Here is a 14,847-nt window from a genome sequence, read left to right as displayed (position 1 = left end):
CTGCTTAGATTGACTTGGTCGAGACCTACGTCTCGTCTCCCTACCAAAATTGTAATTATCTCACCCTCTCTTGGGCAGTCATCCTATAGCACCATCAGAAGCCCTCTTACCAGTCTCAGCCACCACTGAATGAGCTGGTTCAACCAAAGTCTCATCAACCTCTTTGGCTTTCCACAAGTTCATCAAACAAATTTACATTTTGGGCCACTAAGTAAACATGAGTCTCACGATTAAGCCCAAAACGAAACCTCTTACAACGGTCCTTATCAGTCAGAATCATCTCAGGTGTATACTAACTAAGGCATACAAACTATGCCTCACAGTCAGCACAGACAAACCACATTGCACAAGATCAAGGAATTCTCACTTATGAGCCTCCATATGCTGCTCACCCATTAACTTTCTCCTAAATACCTCTAAGAAATAATCCTAAGTTAAACTATAAGTGGTTGTGCCTCTCTTAACAGTATTCCACCAACGATGTGCCTCCCTAACAAGTAGGGAAATAGTACAACAGAATCTCTCTTCGCTAGAATAGGACATCTGCTCGAGGATCCTTTCAACTCTCTCCAACCAGTATTCAACTATGGTCAAATTGGTCCCTTTAACTCCAGAAAACTCTTTACCACCTAACACCTGTAGATGTTCAAGCGATAACTCATGGCTCACAGGTGCAGGAATAGGGTTAGCACCAGCAATCCGCTGGAATGCTCCAAATATCGCTTCCATCAGAGGGCCTACACCCTCATCAGGGATGTTCAATCTATGTGACGACATAGGAGGTGCAGAGGATGTACCATCCTCTTGAGCATTAGCTCTCAGATTCACACATCTAGAAGGCATATGTAATTAACTAGCATACACACAAACAATTAAATGGTGTTAGTGGTAGAGAAATGATCCAAGTTTCGTTCCTACAAGAAAGTTTTGAAATTAAAAATAATGTGTTCCTATTCCTACCCCACATGTATCACAACAAGAGATATCTCATGCATGTCAAGTATTCAGAATAATTTAATTACTTAGATTTCTAAATCTATGGGTTACGAAACCCCAACCAACATATCAACAACAATCACCTAGGTTCAAGAGTTATTGAACCTGACTCTGATACTATCAAATGTAGCAATCTGGCCCGGTCGCCAAGCCCGAATAATAGGACGCTACACCACCGTCTTACATCGATTTCATCACAATTGTCACATTTAGTATACAGACCTCTTTTATTTTCTTTTATTACTATAACATTCATACGAATATTAAGTCATGCAAGCTCAAATTAATGTTCAGTCAAGCTGTCAAATGACAAATGAACATAAAATAGGCATAAATCAAGCCTTGAAACCTATTGAACCTGACTCTGATACCACCAAATGTAGCATACTTGGCCTGGTCACCAAGCCCAAATACTAGGACGCTACACCACCGTCTTACATCGATTTCATCACAATTGTCACATTTAGTATACATGCTTCTTTTCTTTTCTTTTATTACTATAGCATTCATACGAATATTAAGTCATGCAAGATCAAATTAATGTTTAGTCAAGTTGTCAAATGACAAATGAACATAAAATAAGCATAAATCAAGCCTTGGAACCACTTATCAAAATCTCCCAAAAATGTTACGTAGGTATCAATACAACTTCCATGGTATCGATATTTTCTTTCAGTGGTATCAATACCACCTGGAAAATCGATACCAAACTAGCATTCTGTTTCTCGCCAAATTTTAAAACCTCAAAAATTATCGGTACCTTTCCTAAGGTATCGATAAACTTACCCCGAGTATCAATACTCGAGCCAAAGTATCGATACCAAATCCATATTTTGTTTCCCTGCACCTTCGAAAATGTAGAGGTGCCATTCTTAAAAATCAAATATCAATACCTCCACTCCAGACTATAAAATCTCAGCATACTTCAACATTAAAACCATTCAAACCTAATCCCAAACAACGTGCTTCATTCACCTAGTTAAAGAAACATTAAAATATCCAAAATAGTAGTCCCAACATCATATTCAAGTCTACATACTTCCAAATGTAAATAGCATGTAAACAACCCAAAAATTGACTTAGCAAAATCGATATAAAATATACCACATTAGCCTATCACATTTTCTTTATTCCCCAAACATAAATAAGCATATAACACCTACTAATGGAAGTTAAATAATCGGCTTGAATCACCCCTCGAGACCATACTACTCACACCAGCACTATATATCTACAATAGTTAAGAATGAGTAGGTGAGCTTAATAAGCTTAGTGAATACTTAGAACAACCACTGCGTAAACAAGTCATTATGCACCACTAAACAAACATATCTCATATTCATAACATATTTAACTCTGATATCATATTTCACACTTAACCACATGATTATTTAAGCATATATCACAGCACAAATAAAACCATATTTAGTAACATTCAATCATATTATAAGATAGTTTGGCTCTTGAGGTTATGAAACATAATATGGACTCTATCATCACACACCAGATACACGGATCTCTGACACACCAATAATGACTCATAGAGTTGTACATGTTTAATAAGTGTAGCGTATAGCTAACACTCTCCAACACACCAAACACACATATCCCAGTAAATGGAGCTTAGCTCATATTCCCTTATCTCTCCTAAAATTGTTCCTAGGCCAACGCCTCAAAATCACATCACAAAAATGAGTACTCACAATCCGATGGCATGCCAACTATATCCAAAGGTCTCATAATAGCACAAGGCCAAAATATCCATATTATTGTCACATATTTACTTACCGATTTTCTACACGTATTTACTGTATATTCACATCATTAACACATTATAAACATTGTCACATGGTATGAACAACACACCCTCATATTCACTTTCACATTAGTCATCATAAGCTTATAACATATGTCATAGCAATCTCATATATGTTCATAATTTCATAATTTTACAATTTCACAAGTTTACATATATCACATTTAATTATAGGCGCGATAACATTTACTCTCAGAATTTAGAGTAGGGGTTTAGGCTACCTCTAAATTTCCTGTTCCACAATGAATCATCTACAAGCAGCGATTTCAAAACACTCACCGAATATCAACTTTCGCCGAAAATCAAGAGCTCGAACTAGCTCTTCCACTAACTCATAGAAAGCTCTAATGAATCCGAGGCTTCACACATAACAATCACACAATATACATAGTCAAATGATAACCAATGACCCACTTAAACTAACCAAAACACAAGCCTAAGCTACCTTCTCATGTAACCAAACCCTTTAGCATGACAGGCTTAAAATGCAAATATCTTGATCTACACTTAACCTTTTCACATGAAACAAGTTTCATTCATCCCCATATTCATCTACAACTAAACCCCAATCTTTAGACCACACAAAACTACACATTTCAAGGTATCGACATTTTTCAACAAGTTTTGGCCATAATAACGAAAATTCATTAAAACACGAGAAATCCTTAACAAAAATTTAAAGTAATTTTAGAAACTTTCTAATCAATTTAAGACAAGTTAAAAAATACTTTAAAATCATATTTTCATCCACAATCTCGAATTCCACTATTAATGACCCAATTTTCAAGTTTTAATTAAAACATGTAATTTCATAACTAAAAACTCAATTTTAAGACTGATAACATTAAAAACTAATCGGAAAGTGAATGGTTACCTTTGATGGAAGATTAAACAAGTTTTGAAGCAAATTCGAAAAACCCACGATTGAAAAAGATGATGAAATCTATGGAGTTTTTAAGTGTTTTTCTTGGAGATTTATGAAGGTAAATGGACTTGGGAATGATAGGAAATCAAAGTATCATGATTTGGGAATCAAAAATCAAATGAAAGATTAAGAGAATAGCAAGGGATGACAATAACAAACTTTAGAGAGCAACTATCATGAAATAGAACTGAAATGGGGGTTTATTAGGTTCAATTTTAAAAACTGGTAAAATTGCAACATAAATGCTCACTATTTTGACTATGTTACAAATCAGTTCTTTTTTCTAAAATTAAGGTATTTAAAAATCATTTTCAGAAATTGAATCAATTCCCTAATAGCCATTGTAAAAAACATTATCGAATGCCAACCTTACGAAATTTCGAGCACTTATAGACTAAAATTCCTAAAATATCCTCGAAACTCTTAGGCCCTATTTTGGGGGAGTTACACTTCTACCTTACCAAGTCGAACTATGGTTAAGGAACTATGGAGACCCCTAGACACGGGATGCCACTTTTCAAGTAGAAACTTAATTTTCTATTGCAACAACCATAGCTAGAAATGACGAGGGACAAATTATGGATAGGTGTTCTTACTCGTATTTCGATGCAGTAGATGCCTTTGTAACAGAAACACGGGCATGTGAATGGGCTCTGATCTTCGTGATCAAGATGTTTCTCGAAAAGTCCTTTTGGAAGGGGATTCCCTATTGGTTATTAAGAAATTAAAATCAATAAGGGAGGACAAATCGATCCTTAGACTGATTACCCAAAATATCTGACTGTTGGAGTAGCATTTTGAAAAGGTTGATTACCATTTTATACCGTGGGAAAATAATACGGTGACGCATACACTTGCGATTGAAGGACGTCTCCGTCAAGAACTTTGTTTCTGGGTGGAGAAGGCCCTAGAATTTATTGAAAGGGTGGTGGTTGTGGACTGGGATAAATGGGTTTGATGGAGGTTGGGTAGTTAAGATTTAACTTTGAAAATGGAGAAGAGTTAGTTGAATCTTCATGTTGGTCTTCAAAGTTTTCTTCTTTGCAGGTTATTGTTAATTTTTCGATTTTGAAGCTGATGATGCAAGGGAGGGTGGCTACTGGTATTCTTAGATGGATTGTGTTCTAGGGTTTGGCTTGGGACCTGTTTCGGGTCTGATGATTTTGTTTTGTTTTGTTTGCTTTGTGTTGTTTTAATTATTTTAATTTATTGCCTGTTGTGTTTTCTATTTAGCATGTCGTTTCAGCTTGCACTGTGCCCCACCTAATACATCTTTATTCCATCGTTTGGTTGAATGTGTTTCTAATACGTGTGTAATACAATACAGATCTAATCGGTGAAAACCACCGATTTGTAATACAACCATTTTGCTCAGATTAGGTGCTGCATCATTTACCCTCCCTGTTTTACCCTCCCAATTGGCTTCCCCATTCCGTCGTCTCTTCCTTCGTTCTACCTTCGTTCTACCTTCGCCTCTCGATTGGTTTCCCTATTCCTTCGCCTCTTCCTCTGTCTCTCAACCTCTTCTTTTCTTTTTCTTTACAACCAGTCACTCTTTCGATTTGCCTTCTCAACCAGTCGACCTTTTTCTTTTGTTTTTCTCTGTGTTACTCTTTCGATTGCTCTCAATTGGTGGGTTTCCAGTTACTGTTACTGAAAGGTAAAGGTTTCTAACTCTCTTTTGCTCTCAATTATCCTGTAATTGTTCTAACTCTCTTCTTCTCTCTGTACTGAGTTTTAATGGCTGTCTTGTTAGTGTCTTCTTCATTGCACTTTTAGGGCCTGATCTCTGTTTCTTTTTTCTCAGTTGATGTGCAACTTTACATAAACAAGCCTGAGCCCCCCATTGTTTTACCCTTTTTTCTTTCTATGTTAGGGCACAAGACATTGGCATGCAATCTGATGCAAAATTCATTTTCGCCTAAACTTCCTAGCATGTTTCAATCCGTGTTTGTCATTAACTGTGATTATGTAAGAGCATCTCCATAAATGGCGTCTCCCCTTTGTTCTCTTTTCCTCTTGTTTTCTTTTCTGACCTTCTAGTTAGCAACCTAATTAAGATACTTCCATATTAAAATTTCATGTAAAAACGGTTGAGTTTATTCATGTTTTATTCTTTGTAGTCTCACTGTCTACATTAATTTGTGCAGTTGTTGGTTTACTCCATCTATTTTGACTGGTTAATGTTTCTTTGAATCTTCTAACCTGAGGTGATTAACTTAAAATTCCATATTTCAATCAGCTGTTCTTTTTCTCAACTTTTAGGTGTTAAAGGAATTTACTCTTCAAAAACAATTGAGGGTGCTACTCATTTTTTGCATCACTATTCAAGCTACTTGGGTGCAAGGTATGAATTATAGGTCTGATTTTATTTAATTAATTAATTAGTTTTTTAATATTGTAGAATGCAACTTGTAGAAAACTGTAAAACTTTTTCATTCTAATTGATGTTGTCTTTGACATGCATATTAGTTGAGAATAAAAAATGAGTATTAGTTGTTCGTTCGAATCTTATTGGTGAGCTTTGCTACTTAAACCCAACTGAGACTTTATGAAATTATGCTGGACATTGTTGCCAATACTCAAAGATAATGAATGAAATGTAAAGACGCCTAATGTTATGCAATCATTTTATCTTTTAGGACATATCTTAGATACGTGGTAGTTGAAGAAACTATTTTTCTTTGAACTATTTCTTCACTCCTTTTTCAAACCATATCTATTTTAAGGTGTAAGAAAATTTGGTATAGAAAAGATTGCAGTGATGTAAGGGACTGTCATTCCTTTAGAGGCAGTGGTGATAATGGTAGGCTTTGCTGAAATATGCCCAAAATAGACTCAACCTCATAACATGGTAGGCTTTGTTGCAACAAAAGAGTCATAGTTTAGAACAATATTTTCCAATGTTGCATCTCTCCAAACCTTCTTCAATGATGGCCCAATCCTTCGAGGATGATAATATTCTATGCACTTCTTCCATGTCCTGCTTGTTGAATGCATTTGAAAGGGAGTGCACTTGGTCCTGTCCTTTGAATCCGCTATCGCTTACCTCTTCAGTTAGTGAATGAAGTTCACTAATTCTCCGCATTTGCTTTACTTTTTCAACATTATCCGTCTCTCTGCTCCTCTCCATGCAAGATACAGCCAAACAAAATATATCATCTCGAATACCTATCTTTGCCTCCTTCATTTCGAATAAAACCCGAAAAATTTCATCTGTCCTTCCAACTTTTCCAAGCTCCTTAATGAATACTAAATATGCTTTCCAAGTAGGTCGGATGCCCCTCTCCTCCATCGAATTGAATACTTTCCATGCTTCGGATATACGGTTTTGGCCAACATGACCTGCAACCATGGCCATAATAGCAACAGTTTCAGGCTCAACACCTTTCTCCATCATCTCATTGTATAAATCACAGCCTTTTTTATACTCTTTCAATCTAAAGAGGCGTTGCATTAGACCAGTGTAAGTAGAAGCCGTTGGTAAGTACCCAGATTCCTTCATGCTTTGGAAAAGATCAAGTGCCTTGGAAAGGTCATTTCTTCTTAAGTTCCCATTGATGATAATCTCATAAACCTTCTCACTAACCAGTTGTCTTCTCTTCATAATATCGAGGATTTCCAAGGCATCGGCAATCCTATCGGCCCTGCACAGTCCTTTGATCAGAGTCTCAAAATAACAGGGGTCCAAAGACAACCCTTTCTTCTTAAGGTCCCGAATCAATTCTAAAGCTTCCTTAATTCTTTCAGAAATACATAAACTCCTCAATACATAACCATAAACTTCTTGTTCTGGAATCTCAGACACCCTCGTCATGTTATTGGCAACCAAGTGAACTGCATTGTTATCTTCCGATTTAGCTACACAATTCAGTAGCATCTTGTACAAATTCAAATCAAGGCTCATTTCCTTCTCAACCATCTCCTTGTAAAATTCCATAGCTAAGTTGCCTTTATCAGCATTATAAAGAACACGGATCATCATCATATAAGCCGTCATGTCAGTTTCAAAACCATATTTCTTCATGTTTTCAAAAACTTCCAGCGCTTTGCCAATCAACTTTGACTTCCCATATTGCGAGATAAGGATTGTCCAAGTCTTGATATCTTTCTTACAAGATTTCTCCTCCATTTCCTCCAATAGCTTCTCAACCAACCCATGTTCATTAGCCTCACCACCTATATACAGCATGGTATTAAAAATCTCAGTTGTATAACAAAACCCTTCTCTAAGCTTCACCAGTTGAAGAATCTAAAAGCTAAATGAGGCACTTTAAAGCACCTTTTCAACACTTTCTCAACAATCTCTGGTTCAAACGAAAGCCCTGATTTTTCCAACTGCTCCTCCATGGAAACCAAATCATTTTCAGCTCTAACTATCTTAGTTATCTCATGAACCACTGGACTAACATCAAATTCAACTGAATTCCCCATCTGGGTATCATTCATAACCATTACATTCTCATTCTGGGCATTTTGACAAACAGCTAGACTTCTATACAACGATTTTTCTTTAAACTCAGCCTCCCCGTCATTGACCCGTGATGTTGTCGGGGTTTCATCTGAGGTTATATTAACAGCTCTCAAAATGTCAGTTATTTCATTCCCCTCCTTCTCCACCAACTCACTCTTCTCCTCGGCATTTTGACAAACACCTGGCCTTCTAGCCAAAGATTGTTCTATAAACTCAAGCTCCTTGCCATTGATTCGTGGGGTTATTGAAAACCGAAATTCGGTTTCATCTGAGGTTACATTAACAGCACCTAAAATGTCAGTTATTTCTTGGAAGAGTGATGGGATGCTACTAGTTTCAGCTTGGCTCTTCAAGTTAGCTTGTGGGGCTTTCTTCGTTGGTTTGGATGATTTGGAGAGTGTTGAAAATCGAAGGGGACGAAGCTTAAGTCTCGAGAAATGGAGGCGACTCACTGATTGTGAATGAAAGTGCTGGAATTTAACTAAGTACCTCATATTTCAAGCAAATTTTTTGATCATCTCAGCTTATTGTTGTGCATAAACCACGGCTTCTTATTAATGGAAGTTTGTTGAGTGAAATTATAGTCCTACTGAGCTTCGAATACATTTTTTTGGGGGGGTAAACAACGTTACCAATTTACCAGTGACTTAAAAAATAATCACTTAACTCTAAAATAATTAGACGACTAAAAAAGAAAAATAAAACATAATTGAGTGACCAAAAAAACTTGGGTGATTATTAATGTAGTTTACCCTTTTTTCTTTACGTCATTAACAATAATAGTTAAATTTCAATTCTAGCCCCTCTACTTTTTAATTATATAAAAATGGTCAAATTTCAATTTCATGTTCAGATTTGGAGTCTGTTTGATTCACTGAAAATATTTTCCAAAAAAAATTTCTAAAATAGAATGATCTTTTTGAAAATGTGATGTTTTTTGGTATTTGGATGATTTTAGGTAAAACATTTTCCACAGTTTGATAAACTTTCTTGAACTCATTTTCCGAAAATTATTTTAAATAAAACAAAATTAATTCTGAAAACTATTGTAAAATAATGTGTAATATAATGTAACATTAATGGGCAGTATTTATGAGCTAAATATCTTTCAATTTAAAATGCATAAACTTTGGCATTAATGTGCTACAAAAATTGTCTTCTTTCTTTGAAGGTATAAATTTTCTTCTTTTAACGACACAAAACTAATCATAAGGCAGAGCATTAAACGGGCTTTGAGAAGTATTTTAATTAAACAATCATAATCCGCATTAATGTATTTGATTAAAAGATAATTAAAACGAAATGAATATTTGAGTGTTATGTAAATATTTGATGGCCATGCCAGAATGAACTAACTTCATAAACTAATAAATTATTTTTAAATAAAAATATAAAATATAAATAAATATGTATGATTGATACAATCAACTAATTTCGTAAAGTACTATTTAGCGAAAGCATGTTTATAAATAAAATTGGTTCTACTTTCTTTGCTAGCAGTGGCACTAATAATGGTTCAGTTTGTTTTCAAGTGTCGATGTTTTATTGATTGTGTCTTATAATTTTAATATGTTGCAGTAATGGCCCGTCTGCCTTTAATTGCACAATGTGAGAGGCGTAAAAGAATTGGTATTGCATTGACACTATGGTTGGAAATTTGTAGAATTGCGATTTGGTTCTTATTTAGAATGGGTGCCAGCCTTAGCCTACAGACTTATAGACCAAGGATTAGGTCTTATACCTTAGATTTTTATGCAAAACGGGATTATGTGAAAAGGCTTGTATATGCTAGTGATGAGACTTGTATTGAACAAGTTAGGATGAATAGAACTGCCTTTTTAAAACTATGTGAGATGTTAGAATCGATAGGGGGATTGAAGTCGTCAAGAAACATGCTTGTTGATGAGCAAGTAGCAATGTTTTTACATATCATATCCCATCACTTGAAAAATCGAGTTATCAAGCATCACTTTAGAAGGTCCGGGGAAACTGTTAGCAGAGCATTTCATAGTGTTTTAAATGTTGTCATACGCTTACAAGATGTGTTATTTAAAAAGCCGGAGCCAATTACAGTCGATTCTTCTGACACAAGGTGGAAATGGTTTAAGGTATTAGACTAAGTTTTATATATAGCTTGTACAACATTTGGTTGACTTAGATTTAAATTAGTATTCTAACTCAAGGTTTTATATCATGTGATATAGAATTGCTTAGGTGCTCTTGATGGAACCCACATCAAGATTAGGGTGCCAACAGTTGATAAACCTAGATATCGAACGCGAAAAGGTGACATAGCAACAAATATGCTAGGTGTTTGTACACTTGAGATGCAATTTGTTTATGTTCTTCCTGGTTGGGAAGGTTCAGTTGCCGATGGACGGGTGCTTCGAGATGCCATTAGTAGAAGACATGGTCTAAAAGTTCCTCATGGTAAAGTGTATAGTTAGAGGAATTTGAATTATTGATTTGTATCAAACTTTGTGTGCTGAATTAATCATTTTTTAAAAAAAATTATTTTATAGGTTGTTATTATCTAGTTGATGCTGGATACACAAATTGTGAGGGATTTCTTGCACCATTTAGAGGACAGCGATATCATCTGAACGAGTGGCGTCAGGGTTATCAGCCAAGTTCTCCGCAAGAGTTTTTTAATATGAAACATGTCTCAGCACGTAATATTATTGAAAGATGCTTTGGCTTATTAAAACTTAGATGGGGAATACTTAGGAGTCCATCGTTTTATCCTGTAAGGGTGCACAATAGAATTATTATTGCATGTTCTTTGCTCCATAATTTTATTCGAACCCATATGAGTATTGATCCCATTGAAGCGGAGGTGGGAGAAGGATTACCTACTAATGTGGTGGATGACGATGAACCGAATATCACAAATATTCATCCATCGGATGCTTGGGCTACTTGGAGGATGGAACTAGCCAACCAAATGTTCGATGAATGGCAAGCATCTAGAAATTAGTTAGGTTTAGAGACAAATTGAGTTTGAATTGATTTGTTGATGTTATTTTATGTATCTAGTTTATGAAACTTTGGTGGTGTTTGATTAAAATTCTGTATTGTACTAAACTTTGTTGAATTATAATTTAATTATCTTTTCATTCAGCATGTGTTATAAATTTAAATTTAGTATTGAACTAACGATATAATATTATAAATTGTTCACCTTTTGATTCATGATATTCAAAATAGTAAATAATGTTAATTTGTTTTTTTTCTTAAGATAAATATGTCAGGTGTTCCACCAATGGGTGCTTCTTCTCAAGCTTCTCGAGGAAGCAAAAGAAAATGGGTTCCAGAAGAAGATGCAGCCTTGGTTTCTTGCATGGTGGATTTGCACAATATAGGAACATTTAATGCTGATACCGGGTTCAAAGCCGGTTATTTGAACGAGCTAGAGAAAATGCTAGAAAAGGCTTTACCAAGAGCAATGTTGAAGGCGAAACCAAATATTGAATCTCAGATTAGGTGCCTAAAAAGGGAATGGTCAGTCGTCTACGACATGCTTAATGGCCAAAACAACAGCGGTTTTGGTTGGGACGAGCATAGGTAGCTTGTTGTTGCTGAAGATGCAGTTTGGGAATCCTATGTTAAGGTAAAATGTATTTCAAGTATTTATTTGTTTTTTTACAAAACTTATAACTAATATGATTTCCTCATTTTTTTAGAGTCACAAAGAAGCCTCTCAGTTCAGACATCGTTCTTTCCCTTACTACAACCAGCTTACTGCCATATACGCAAGAGATCGGGCGACTGGGAAAGAAGCTCAAACAGCTGCTAATGTTCTTGAAGAAATACATGCTGAGGATGAATGTACTACAGATATGAATGAAGAGAGAAACACATTCTATGACTGCGAAGCTGACGTCTCTTTAGACGACATGGATGTTTCTGGTACAGATCCGCGAGGAGATAGAGACCAAGGGGGTTCCTCATCTTCAAAAAAGAGAAAGAAGAAATCTGATGCTCTTGATAATGTGTATTCTTCATTTGATGAGGCTGCCACTTTGTTGGGGGAAAAAATCCAGGCCGTTGGCGATGAAATCAGTAGGAGTATTGCCTCTGAGGTGGTAGTTCAACAGAAGTCAGAAGAACATCAAAAGATGGAAGAGAAAGCTTCAAATTTATATTCAGCCTTATGGTTAATTGAAGGTTTAACCGACGATCAGCGGTATGATGCTTTGAGTAAAATTCCCGATCATCCAACTCAAATGATCGTTTTCTTTAGTTTACCTTCTGTTGCCCGATTGGAATGGGTCAAAAGATTTCTTGCTCAGCATTAAATATCAATGTTCAAACTTTTTGATGTTGTAAAACTATATAACATATGGATTATGATGTACAATTTCATTTTCATCTAACATTTTCTTAATATAAGTTAATTATGTTTATGCAGAATATAATTCCCAAGTTATATATTGATTTTAGTAAATTCATATAAGAACATTTTATTATTAAGAATTTTATGAAATTATATATCACCATTAAATTATATTTAATATTAATTATTTTAAATTGTATAAATTCATATAAGAAAATTTTATCAAGAATTTTATGAAATTTAATATTAATTATTAAATTATATGTAATAATTATTATTTTAAATTATACAAATTCATAAAATATAATTTATTAGTTATAATTATTTTAAATTTTATTAAATCATATATTTTAATTAAAATATATTTAATATTAATTATTTCAAATTTTCATTTATAGTATCATATATTATGATTTGAGTAAATTCATATAAGAATATTAATTATTAAGAATTTTATTAAATTATATATTTTAATTATAATATATTTAATAATAATTATGTTAATTTATATTTTACAGTATCATATATTATGATTTGAGTAAATTCATATAAGAATATTAATTATTAAGAATTTTATTAAATTATATATTTTAATTATAATATATTTAATAATAATTATGTTTAAATATGATTAAATTATTTATTATTGATATTAATAATCTTATTAAAATTTAAATAACAATAACAATATTTAATATAAATTTCTGCTAATAACAATACCTATATATTAATTATTAACAATATTTATTATATATTAAATAACAATAACAATATTTAACAATAACAATATTTAATAATTTACCAAAACAAATTTCTGCTCATTATTAAGAATTTTATTAAATTATATATTTTAATTAAAATATATTTAATAATAATTATATTTAAATATGATTAAAATATTTATTATTGATAATAATAATCTTATTAAAATTTAAATAACAATAACAATAATCATTTACCAAAACAAATTTATGCTAAGGGTATTCTAGTCATTTTAGTTTTTTCCATTATGCTATTACACCTCTTTCCATTCAACCAAATACAAGATTACTATTACGCCTCTATTCCATTACATTCAACCAAATAGTTGATTTGCTATTACACATCTAATCCAATACACCTCTAATCCAATACAGCGAACCAAACGCACCCTTATTGTTAAAGAAAATCTAGGATGAAGATGTTATAAAAGTATAAAATGTGACTAGTGAGATTCACTAAGTGAGAAGTGAACAATTGAAGCAAGTGTCAAACAATTGCTCAATTAACATTCGAAAAGTGAATAGCTTGTATAATTATTATGGAATATTGAATTTGCATAAGTGAATGATGAGGTGAATTGCGGTTGTAAATTTAGTAAAATAATTAAGATATAATTAGCATGTTATTAGGGATTAATGAACGCGCTTTCTATTAGAAGACAACGTTTTATTTGAATATAGTGATTTATGCCTTATGGCATAATACTTTTCTGAATACTGAATCCTTAGTGTTTGGTGTAATGGTTGGATTCCATTTTTAATGCAATAAGTGTACAATGTTCGGTTGGAATCTAGTTTTAGATAATTTGATTGGATGTGCAAGTGTACACCATCATTGACAAATAATAAAGTAGTAAGTATAGAGTATTTTCTCCACAGGGATTGTATAGACAAATTTTATGAAATAAAGACTTAACAAATTGGTGGTGAAAATAATTAAGGGTGAATTAGATTAATTATTCTGTTTAATTTAAAATTACCTAAATGAAATGAAATGAAAGAGAAACTCAGATAAAAGCAACAATTCACATAAGCAAATCTCAATGACACAAATGTGTTAGATTAATTATCTTCTTTAACTATGAATTACTCAGACCTATAAATGATGTTATGAAAAAAAATCCATGACAACTCGGCTATTCATTAACCCATGAAATTAAACTTATTAAATTATCAAATTTTTCTAACAAAAGTCTATGTTAAACGAACTTAGTAATTTTCATAAGCAGTCATTCATATTAAGTGAGGTAACAAAATATTTCTATGCTGAAACAGTTTAATCAAATTAATTCTAGGTTATGCAAGGTAATAAATTTTTTTTCAATATTATTACTAATTTGACCTATTTTATCATAAATTAGATCAAACATGCACCAATCAAATAATGTGTTAATTAATTACAATCTAGGTCTGATGGGTGTCGAAACCATCAAATATAAATTCCTACGACAAAATACCAGTAAATGACAGTATAGAGTAATAGGGTCGAATCCACAAGGACTGGCTATCTAATTTCGCCTTTTTCCGTGACCAGAATCG

General features: G+C 33.4%; 1 pseudogene; it reads right to left on the bottom strand.

Moving 5' to 3' along the window:
* Window positions 1–6,615: 6,615 nt before the first annotated feature.
* On the bottom strand, window positions 6,616–8,705 carry LOC107911176 (putative pentatricopeptide repeat-containing protein At5g06400, mitochondrial; annotated as a pseudogene).
* Between the last annotated feature and the right edge of the window lie 6,142 nt (window positions 8,706–14,847).

This window comes from Gossypium hirsutum, chromosome D11 (assembly GCF_007990345.1).
Source record: "Gossypium hirsutum isolate 1008001.06 chromosome D11, Gossypium_hirsutum_v2.1, whole genome shotgun sequence".
Classification (NCBI taxonomy): domain Eukaryota; kingdom Viridiplantae; phylum Streptophyta; class Magnoliopsida; order Malvales; family Malvaceae; genus Gossypium; species Gossypium hirsutum.
Note: the sequence above shows the minus strand (reverse complement) of the source record. Positions and strands in the feature narration are given on the sequence as shown.